This window comes from Bidens hawaiensis, unplaced genomic scaffold, assembly GCF_021521415.1.
Source record: "Bidens hawaiensis isolate Kalapana, Puna unplaced genomic scaffold, B.hawaiensis_p1.1 tig00009922_1, whole genome shotgun sequence".
Lineage (NCBI taxonomy): Eukaryota > Viridiplantae > Streptophyta > Magnoliopsida > Asterales > Asteraceae > Bidens > Bidens hawaiensis.
The window spans coordinates 127,930-139,124 of record NW_027491747.1 but is presented as its reverse complement, the minus strand read 5'-3'; positions in this window follow the sequence as shown (position 1 = coordinate 139,124).

Here is an 11,195-nt window from a genome sequence, read left to right as displayed (position 1 = left end):
AACTGGATAGATCGGAGGATGTGACTGATCATAAGAAGATTTCACAGTTTCTTCTGTTCTTTTCTTGATTTCAGGCTGTGGTCTTGCACAGATGTCAAACACCACAAGTTCTTTTCTCATCTTCTCATAGTGTTTTTTCATCTTTGGAGTCATCTTTGGCAAAAGATGAATCTTTTCACTTTTCTTTTTACTTGATCCTCTCTTCTTCTTGCCCGTAGATGACTTAGAGATTACACAGCTGCAGTTACTATCTTCACTGGAGTACTCACTCCACTTGTTTTTCTTACCTTCCATCTTTTCATTCTTCTCAATCTCTGGCTCCTCACTCTGCTTCACTGCAAACTCTCCATTCTTGTCCACAAACACATCAGCATATTGCTTCACAAACTCACCCTTATCATCAAAAACATTCTTGAATTGCTTAAGATATTCACTTCTGCTCTCCTTGTCTACTTTCAGTGGGTAGCTATCACAAAAAGGTGGTGGCACCTTTTTATACTTCTCTTCCTCAGTCATTTTATCGACATAACCCACTATATTGCCTGTAGAAACAAGGTTCTTCAAGAATTCCATTTGAATCAGTAATTCAGCATTCTTCATTTTCTCTTCTGCATACATCTTCTTCAACCCTTCAATTTCAATTGTCATTCTTGATTGGTTTTGGTATGCCATCATACAATCCTCTTCAAGCCCCTTGATTTGACTTTCATAAGTTTTTCACTTGCTTCATAGACATTCAAGAAGGCTTCCTTTCTCCCACACTCAGTTTTCCACTTTCTAATCTCCTGATTTAGTTTGTCAAGAGTAATAAGAAGATAAAAAATTGAAACATCAGATTGTACCTGAGCATTAGAAGATTCAGGCTTGTCATGCACTTTAGCCATAAATGCAACATTTTTCTTCTCCATTTCAGCGGCATGGTTGCTCCAATCAAATTCCTCATCCTGTGGCACCCTGGTTACAGAACCATTTCCTTGATCTCGAAGCTGGTTCAGATTGTTTTGATTAGTTCTGTTCTGATTTGTGTGAACCTGCATTTTATTGTTTCTTTGGGGTTGAAATTTTTATTGCTGGGGTCTGTTCGGATTTTGATAAGGGTTTTAGTTGGTGATCTGATTTCTCTGGTGCTGGAAGTTCTGATTCTGGTTCTGGTAGAATTGATTCTGGTTCACCTGATTTCCAACCTGCTTTGGCATGTTACACTCTCTGGCAAAATGTCCTGGTTGTTGACAGTTATAACAGATGGCTTTTGATTTGTCAAATCCGATTCTTTCATTTGGTCCATTAAAACTTGTTCTTCCGGTTCTGTTGTACAACCTTTTGCTTCTCACAGCCAACATAGCTTCCTGCCATTTTATGTCCATGTCTTCTAAGTCATCAACATCCAACTTAAAGTTGGGAAAACTAGCTTTTTCTTTGATAAACTTGCTGGCAGTGTACCAGTCACAAGATAAAGATGATAAAAGCTTTTTGTTTGACTCAAAGTCAGAAATCTGCAAATCAGTCGTTCTGATGTCGTTGACAATCGTCATAAACCTCTGCAACACTGATTTTAATCTTTCCCCGTCTTTAAACTTGAACCTGTCTAGTTGTTGCTTCGGTCTATCTTTCTTGATGTCTCTTAATTCAGTATTCCCTTCAAACATTTCGATAACTGCATCATACATACCCTTTTCGGTCTTGTGATGACTGACAGTTGTCAAAATTTCCCAAGAAAGCCCTAACTTCAGCATAGACGAAGCTTTATCATCAGGTTTCTTCATTTTTAGCTCAACGGTGGTATTGTTGTTTGGAGCTGTTGACGGAACGTAGTTTCCTTCAATGATGGAAGTCCAGAGCTCTGGGTCGTTGTAGTTCACAGCTGCTTCGAAGAGCACCTTCCATTTGATGAAGTTTTCTTGTCCTAGCAGTCTTGAAATGTTGTTGGTAGAGACTTCTTGGTCTTCCATTTTAGTAGATCTGGAATTTACAGTAGTGAAAACAGAGTAAAGCTTCAATCTTTTTCACAAACCTTCTGTCCTGTGGCCTTCAGCGTGCTTACTCAAGCTCTGATATCACTTGTCAGGACCGAGAGTAGGGTGAAACCTCAAAAGGTTGACAAGAAAACACCGACTCGATTACCCAAAAGGCCTATTGAATATCTCAGCGGAATCAGGATATCCAACAAGTGGGAACGAATGAGTGAAAGTAACAAACACGAAATTATAATGAATAATCAGTAAGAAAGTTAAAGACAAAGACTCACTGTATTTAATATATCATTAATGGAACAGTGAAAGGAATGTCTAGGGTTTCGTGTGTGACGGCGGCGGCGGCTGTATGAGAAAACAAATAGAATATTCTTTTTGGAATGCTTCTCGTATTGTGTGCGCTGTTATCCGTGTCTAAATCCATGCCCTAAATGGAAACCTAGGACCCTATTTATAGACCCTGACATTCCTTCTAAAAGTTCCTAATCATTACATAATGAAATACAAAATAATACAAGTGTTGAGTCCTCGAGCAAGGTAACAATCTTGCTCGAGCAGACTCACTATGCTAGATATGCTCGATGAATGTCCTCGAGCACACTTTACTTAGAATATCTTCAGTGAAGATATTCTCCTCTAGCAAGCTTCATTCTTCTTGACTAATTCATGCTTTGCTCGAACTAGTCCATCGAGCAAATTCATTCTTCTTGATGTCTTCAGCTTTTCTTATTCAGCAATCTTTAGCATGCTCGGATGTAAATCTTGCTTGGGAACTGAACTATGCTCGAAGTCCTTGCTTTGATCACGTGACATCTTCTTATTGCATCCATGCTTGTCCCCGTGTGCTCGATCATCCTATGCTCGTAACACTTGGTTAAAACTTGTATGATCAAGCTGTTTGCTCGATTAGCAATCCATGCTCGATAGAAGAACACTCTTGCTCGTTGAAGTGTAGCTTTCTCGAATCCTTAACACTTAGAAGAATTAACCATTAAAGGTTCTGAAGACCTTGCTCGAAGTTGTAAAACCATGCTCGATCGTCTAGGCTTGCTCGAAGTCCATACTTAGCCGTTTTCTGAGGAGGTTGAGAAGATTCCAATCTTCCTTATCATAAATCCGACCCAACAATAATCAAGGTCGAACACGCGTACGACCTAAGCACGTGATACGGGATTTTAGGGTCCCGTTATGATGATTATGCCACATGAGCCGCCCCCCTTAAGGGCTTTCTAGGGCCCGCCACAGGATTTTTGAACCTGAGTAGTATAGTTTGGTCCGGCCAAAATCATCATGCACGCAACATTCAATATGATGTTGATCATGTCACACGAGCCTTCCCCCTCACGAGTTTTCCAGGGCCCGCCACAGGATTTTAGAACCTGAGTAGTATAGTTTGGTCCGGCCAAGATCATCATACACCGTATACCAACACACAGTAGGCATACGCAACCATCCTTAGTCACTAATAACTAATTAACATCACTAATCATAGGCCATAGGGTAACACATGTGTATACATACATATATATACATACATACATATATATATATATATATATAATATAGGAGTTAGGGACCTTTTAAATTTTAAGAGGTACCACCCTTATTGCACATTATACAAGTAGCAATGCATATAATTTTATAAATGTAGGGATAATATAGTCTTTACGCAACCAAAAATAATTTACAATAATGGTCCTTCAACTTCAATCAAGTTTTGTTAATTTTATAAATAATTACACATTTTCCCCTCATTCGAAACCACCTACGACTTTTTAATAGCCATAACTTTTTCACATGTTAATATTTTATTTTTTAAAAAATTTACACCATAAAAACGAGCATTTTATTCTCTTTAATTTGAGTATGATATTGCTATAGTATATTAATTTTTAAAAACTAACATGCTACGTAATAATCAATTATTACCGGCAACGGTCGGGCAAGTTTGGCTAATGGTATCGAAACGAGTTATGGTTGGAACAGGTTTATACAAAAAGGGTTAATTTAGTTCATGTCAGGATGGGTTTAGATTGAAAGGGGTCATGTCAAAACGGGCTTCGAGTTAAAATGTTTTCAAGTCGAAACATGTCCGTCAAAATGAATAGGGTTAAAAAGTAGTTTATTTGAAATTACTATACATTTCATCTTTCCTTCTTGATTGTCGCCATCAGCTTCGCGATTTCAAGCATCGTTTACGCGGATGACATTGTTTATACATATCGGATTGCTTGCAAATAAGCGTTATGTGACGAGCTTACTACGTCTGATGCTACATTAAACGCATACCACCTCGGGTTACACACATACCGTTGCGATGTTACAAACATACCAACACCGGTTGCGTTTGCACATACACCGCTACATCGTGCGGACAACTGGCTAGTGTGTGTGTGTGTGTGTGTATCATCCCAAAATATACCATAATATAAGTAAGCCTATGCGAAATCATTTAAACAGTTTAACAAGTAAAATCAATTAGGTGTGTATGTTATCCTAAAACTTGAGAAGAGTAAAAAAGGGCATCATGAACTCACCTGACACGAGGCACACAATCACCACAAGCTAGAGAACACCTAAGTATTCCCACAACTCAAATGCCTGTCGGTTTATACACAATCATTACTAACGATACCGAATGGACTCGTTTATCCTATGAGGCGTTCTAACATGGTTCGAGTTACCTAAAGCCTCGACCTCACCAAGTTCAATTAAAACAGCCCCCGAGGCCTTATTTACCAAAATGATGTAACGCCCGTTTAATTTTGTAATTTTTGTTAAAGAAGAATCAAGTCTTGTAGATTTTGTATTTTTATCCGAGACCGAGTTGGCGTCCTTAAGGGACCTCCTAACTATTCCCGAAAGTCGTGTTTTCGAGCCATCCCGAGTCTAATCCAAGGTCACTTCTATCATAATGTAACTCTTTTTCACCATTAAACCCTTTGTTGAACACATTAGGGTTGAGTTTTAATTATAACAGTTTCTGACAGATTTGTACTCGTTTATTGTTCAGTCTGTAACTCGATGAAAATTTATTGTTTTTGATCTATTCTTGTTTCTATGATGTTCTAATTTGAGTCTAGCTTCCAGAAGGTATAATATACAATTTTTGGACGAGATTTGAATGGTTTTTATGATTTTATAAGATCGAGTGTCAAAGTTGATGCAGGATGACAGATTCTGGTCTGTCTTCCCGACATCATAACTCTTTTTTGACAAGTCCAAATTGGTTGATTCCACTTCTGAAAGCCACATTTTGAGTTAAGATTACAACCCAATTGGAATTGCTTAAGTTGGTTTGGTAATGATTTTTAAACATATAAAACACTTTTTCTGCGCACTAAAATAGCTGCACGTACCTTTCTGTGTTGGAGGAATTTTTATGATTTTTTGTGTGCATTGGAAAAATATAAAAGAAATATTTTTAAAAGCCTAAGACATTTATTAAACTTTGGTAACAATTTCATAATTTATTTATATGGTTTTCCTATGTAATAAAATGCATCTTCACATGCTAAAATCTGCATGTTATACTAGTTATTGATCGATACTTTCGTTTTAGGCATAACCGGTAGCTGTCCTTTTGAACACTTTCGGGGCTGTTTTGATTGAGGTTCTTGCTCCATAATCCTCTTAGGTATCTCTAGTGTAACATACTTTAATCTCGTGAGCTACGGTTTTCGTTTGATTGGTCAACTAGTGATAGATTGAAAACTAGAATTAGGTTGTCTAGCTTAGTGAATTGTTGCGTTTAACACGAGGTTTGAATGAATTAACAACCAATTCAGTTTGGGTAGCTTCAGTTTGATATACGGGCTGTTGGAAAATTATTTTTTTTAAGTATTGGGGCTGAATTGGTTGTCGGTTACTCAAACGGGTCGGTACAACGCGAATTCGCGTTTATTGGGAAGTTGGTGCGTTGAGCATGCGAACTACCGACCCATTCAACTCGTGTAGTGTCGTGTGGACTTGTTGGCTGTAATTATACTTAATTTGGTCCACACGGGGCTGAGTTGATTTCTAAGTGCATAAACCACTCGTTAACGTGCGTATTCTATTCAACTAGCAACTTCCGGGGGTAATTTGGAAATCCTTTGTCCCCGGAATTATCTAAGGGTGGTTTCGGTTAATACAAGGCCCCAGGGGCTGATGTAACTGAATTTCGTAAGGTCGAGGCTTTAGGTCAACCAAATCATGTTAGAACGCCTCATAGGATAAATGAGTCGGTACGGTTTAGTTAGTAATCTTTGTGTGCAATCCGACAGGTTGTGAATTGTGGATCTGATTAGAGATTCTCTAGCTCATTGTTGATTGTGTGCCTCGTGTCAGGTGAGTTCATGATGCCCCCTTTTAATCTTTATACGTTTTTGGCTAGCATACACACCGTATTATAATTTTACCCGATTTTACTCGTTTAAACTATTTGGATGGTATTATATAGCCTTATTCATGGTTGTGCATCTATGAATCTATGTTTGAATTATATTCTATGCCTTAGGATATTTTAAACTCGATGTGGTCGTATATTCCTTAAGGTTATACATATTAATTGTGGTCTAGGCTCTAGGTTGCTATTAGGCCTAGTATTAAATTTCGAGATTATCCATTATATATGGATTGTATGTGATGATATTGTTTGGTTGAATATTTGAAGTAGATGTTTGTAAATGTGTATGTGAATGTGTATGTGTTGGTAAACTGTGACTGGGTTAAACATATTACTTGGGAAAGACCCGGGGTGAGGAGTCCCGTGTTGCATGTGTATGACCCGGCAGGTCAAATATATTACTTAGGGAAGACCCGGGGTGAGGAGGCCCGCCGTTCTGCTAAACCGTGGTCAGGTCAAATATGTTACTCGGGGAAGACCCGGGGTGAGGAGGCCTGTATCACGTGTTTAGGTTTGTTAAACTGTGATCGAGTCAAATATATTACTTGGGGAAGACCCGGGGTGAGGAGGCTCGTGTTGCGTGAATTTTGTTTTATTAAACTGTGACCGAGTCAAATATATTACTTGGGGATGACCCGGGGTGAAGAGGCTCGTGTTGCATGATTTTGTTGGTTTTTGTTAAACCGCGGCCAGGTCAAATATATTACTCGGGGAAGACCCAGAGTGAGGAGGCCCGTGTTGCGTGTTTGACCAAGAGAAAAGTATTTATCTAATTACTTATGATTTTTCTCCAAATCTTTTTATATTTATTAAATGAATCTGATTTATGGGTGTTACTTATAAAACTTGAACTCACTCAGCTCAAGCTGACTTTGTGTGTATGTTAGATTGATTTTCATGTTAAGAAGAGGATGCTTACCGCTTGGACGTGCTCGAGACTACTTGGTCAGTTGAAGGCATATCTAGTCAGGAAAACAAATAATGAAGACTGTTTACTTTTAATTATTATTAAATGCATTTAATGTAACGCCCGTTAATTCCGGTTCCAAGAGTTAAAGCTTGTAAAGTATGTATTATTCTCGAGATTTAACCGACGTTTCTCGGGAGCCTTTACATCATCCCGGTACGTTAAAATTATGTAACTTTTCACCCAAGTTGCTTCACACTTCATACTGGAGGGACTAGAGTGTAATTTATTTTATATCATAATATTAAAAAAAAACCCTAACCCCTAACCCTATTCAGCAGCCGATCGGACCTCAAGACCCCCGCTGCTCGAAAATCTTCTGTCCAGCCGTGTTTCAACCGTAAAAACTTCAATTCAAGGTCGGTTTTATGATTCCCCGTGTCTTTTACACCTTAATTGATCATATTAACGCGCTTATTGGTCGTTAATGTTGAGTTTTGATGATAACAGTTTTCTGACAGATTCGTATACGTTTATTATAGCGTCTGTATCGCGATGATAATCCATTTTTTTTTATCTATTCTTGTTTCCATGATGTTCTACTTTGAGTCTAGTTTCCAGAAAGGTATAATATGTAATTTTTGGACGAGATTTGAATGGTTTTTATGAATTTATAAGATCGAGTGTCAAAGCTGATGCGGGATGATGGATTCTGGTCTGTTTTCCCGACATCATAACTCTTTTTAAACAAGTCCAAATTAGTTGGTTCTACTTCTGGAACTTAATTTTTTGAGTTAAGAATCAAACCTAATTGGAATCGTTTAATTTGGTTTGGTAAAGAATTTAATAAAAATAAAAACATTTTGTTGCGCACTGAAATAGCTGCACGTACCTTTCTGTGTTGGAGAAATTTTTATAATTTTTTTATCCAATAGAAAAATATAATAAAAATATTTTTGTAAACCTAAGACATTTATTAAAGTCTGGTAAAAATTTAATAATTTATTTCAAAGGTTGTCCTATGTAATTAAATGCATCTTTGCATGCTAAAATCTACACGTTTTACTCGTTATTGATCAATAAGTTCGTTTTAGGCTTAACCGGTGGATGTTCAATTGTGTTCTTGTCGGGGCTGTTTGAAGTGAGTTTTTGCACCCCAATATTCCTAGGTATGTCCCGTATATCATACTTAAGTATTGTGTTCATTGGTATTCGTTAGATTGGTCAACTAGTTGTAGCTTGATTGTAGTGTTCGGTTGACTAGAATTGTAGTTTGGTGTGTTTAACGCGAGGGTTGAAGTGATTAACGACCAATTCAAGTCGAGGAAACTTGGTTTGATGTACGGGCTGTTCAAAATTCATTTTTATAAGTTATGGGGCTGAATTGGTTGTCGGTTACTCCAACTAGTCGGTACAACGCGCAATTTCGTTTATTGAGTAGTTGGTGCGTCGTACTTGCGAGTTACCGACCCATTTGACTCGTGTAGTGTCGTGTGGACTTGTTGGCTGTGATTTTATCATGTTGGGTCCACACGGGGATGAGTTGAAAGTTAATGGCCTAAACGACTCTTAAACGCGCGTATCGGTATCACCTAGTGCTTCCGGGGGTAATTTGGGAATTCTTTATTCCCAGGAGTACATAAGGGTCGATTTGGTGAATGTTAGACCTCGGGGGCTGTTGTGAGTAAGTTTGATGAGGTCGAGGGTTTAGGTAACTCGAACCATGTTAGAACGTCTCGTAGGATAAACGAGTCATCTTGATGTCATTAGTATTGATTGAATGTAAACCGACAGGTGTTTGAGTTGTGGGATTTCTTAGGGATTCTCTAGCTCGTGGTGAATCCGCGTCTTGTGTCAGGTGAGTTCTTGATGCCCCGTTTAACTCTTTTTAAGTTTTGGGCTAGCATGCACACCTAAGCGATTTTGCTTGATGAAATGTTTTAAACTATTTTGCATAGGCTTGCTAGTATTGGTAGGCCTTGGAATGTTATAGAATGTGTGTATGTATATATATTATTGTATGGCCAATATTTGGCGAATGTTGTAGTCGTTATCGACTACGGAATGTTACGTATGTGTAACATCCGTATTTTGAGAATTAATAAATAAGGAAAGTTTTATTATTATCGGTGTGTCGTTAGTTTGGCTGTGTGCGTGTTTGTATTTGGATAAGATTGGAATGGAGGTGGATGGTGGGACCCATGGCTCCCTATATAAGGCCATTCCCCATCCTTTCACCATTTCTTTACACAACACACACACTAGAAAACACACACTTTCTCTCTAGCAATTCGGATTCGGATCCAAGCAAAAGGAAGGAAGAATCTTGGGTGTAAACACCAAAAACAACAAGAAACACCACCAAGCTCCACGGATCTGTCCAGATCCGAACCCGAGACCAACAAAAGGTGAGTTTTGGTTTTAAAGGTTAAGTTTTAGGTCGGATTCGACATGCAAACCGATAGAAGGATAAATCGGGGTATATGATGGAAGAAAAACATGAACTTGATAAGTTATAACCCCACGAGAATGTTATATGGTAAAAATGTGATGTTCGGGCCTTATAAAACGCAAGTATACAAAGTTGGTACAACCCAAAACCCTTAAAAAGGGTAAAATCGGGTCCTAAGGAAGAGTCACGAAGTAAAATGGCTATTAAATGGTAAAAATGAAGAAAAAGAAGAATTTCGCATCGCATAAGCCATGCGAAGCGAAAAAGGCTATTTCGCATCGCATGACCATGCGAAGCGAAAAAGGTAATTTCGCATCGCACAGTCATGCGAAGCGAAACAGTTTCATGCGAAGCGAAACAGTTTCAATTTCATGCGAAGCGAAATAGTTCCATGTGAAGCGAAATAGTTCCATGCGAAGCGAAAAAGCATGCGAAGCGAAAAAGTCATGCGAAGCGAAATTCCATGCATGCGAAGCGAAATTCTTCCATGCGAAATTTTATAAAATTCATTTTCTGATGCATTTTTGTTAAAGGACTGTTAATGAAAATAAAATTTTTCCAAGCTAACCTGGCAGCTCAACCCCAGCCAGGGGCTGCCGCCCCTAGACCTCGCTACCAGGGGCGTTGCCCCCGGACCCCCATTAGTTGAGGGTCCGTAAACTTAAAATGTAGGAAGTAGTGGTAATAGATAATTGACACGTGTAATGTATTGTACAGTTAGCCGTACACAACTAAAGAAGGGAGTTACCATTAACGGCGAGAGAAACCGACTCCAGGTGAGTTTCTAGCCCCATTTCTGTGTTATGTTTTGGGGCTGTGTGCATACTCAATGTGGTTAGTTAATACACTTACCTCAAGTGGTAAGTGTATGCCGTATGCATGTTTATAAATATACCTAATTAGTGTTGAAAGAGTTAAACGTATGTGTGAAGACGTATGTGAGAATAGATATAGCTAATGAAATAAAGGTATGTACGATATGTGTAGTGTATGAATGGTATGTATGATATGTAGAGCTGAAGAATTAAGGGTTGCCTACCCTAATAATATAGGCGAAGAATAAAGGGTTGCCTACCCTAATAATATAGGCGAAGAATTAAGGGTTGCCTACCCTAATAATATAGGCGAAGAATTAAGGGTTGCCTACCCTAATAATATAGGCGAAGAATTAAGGGTTGCCTACCCTAATAATATAGGCGAAGAATTAAGGGTTGCATACCCTAATAATATATACGAAGGTTGTAGAGCGAAAGGCTCTTTAAAAACGTAGGAAGGTTATGTATGTATAAAATAATGAAGGTAAGTAAAAGTAGGAATGTATGGAAGTAAGAATGTAAAGAATGAGAATGAAATGTATGTACCTGCTTAACTAGAACTCACTCAGCGTAGCTGACTTTTACTATGCACGCAAGAAAATAGGTTGAGGCAGCTGGCATGAGGAGGGACACATGGCATGAGCTAAAGAGACGGGTATCTATG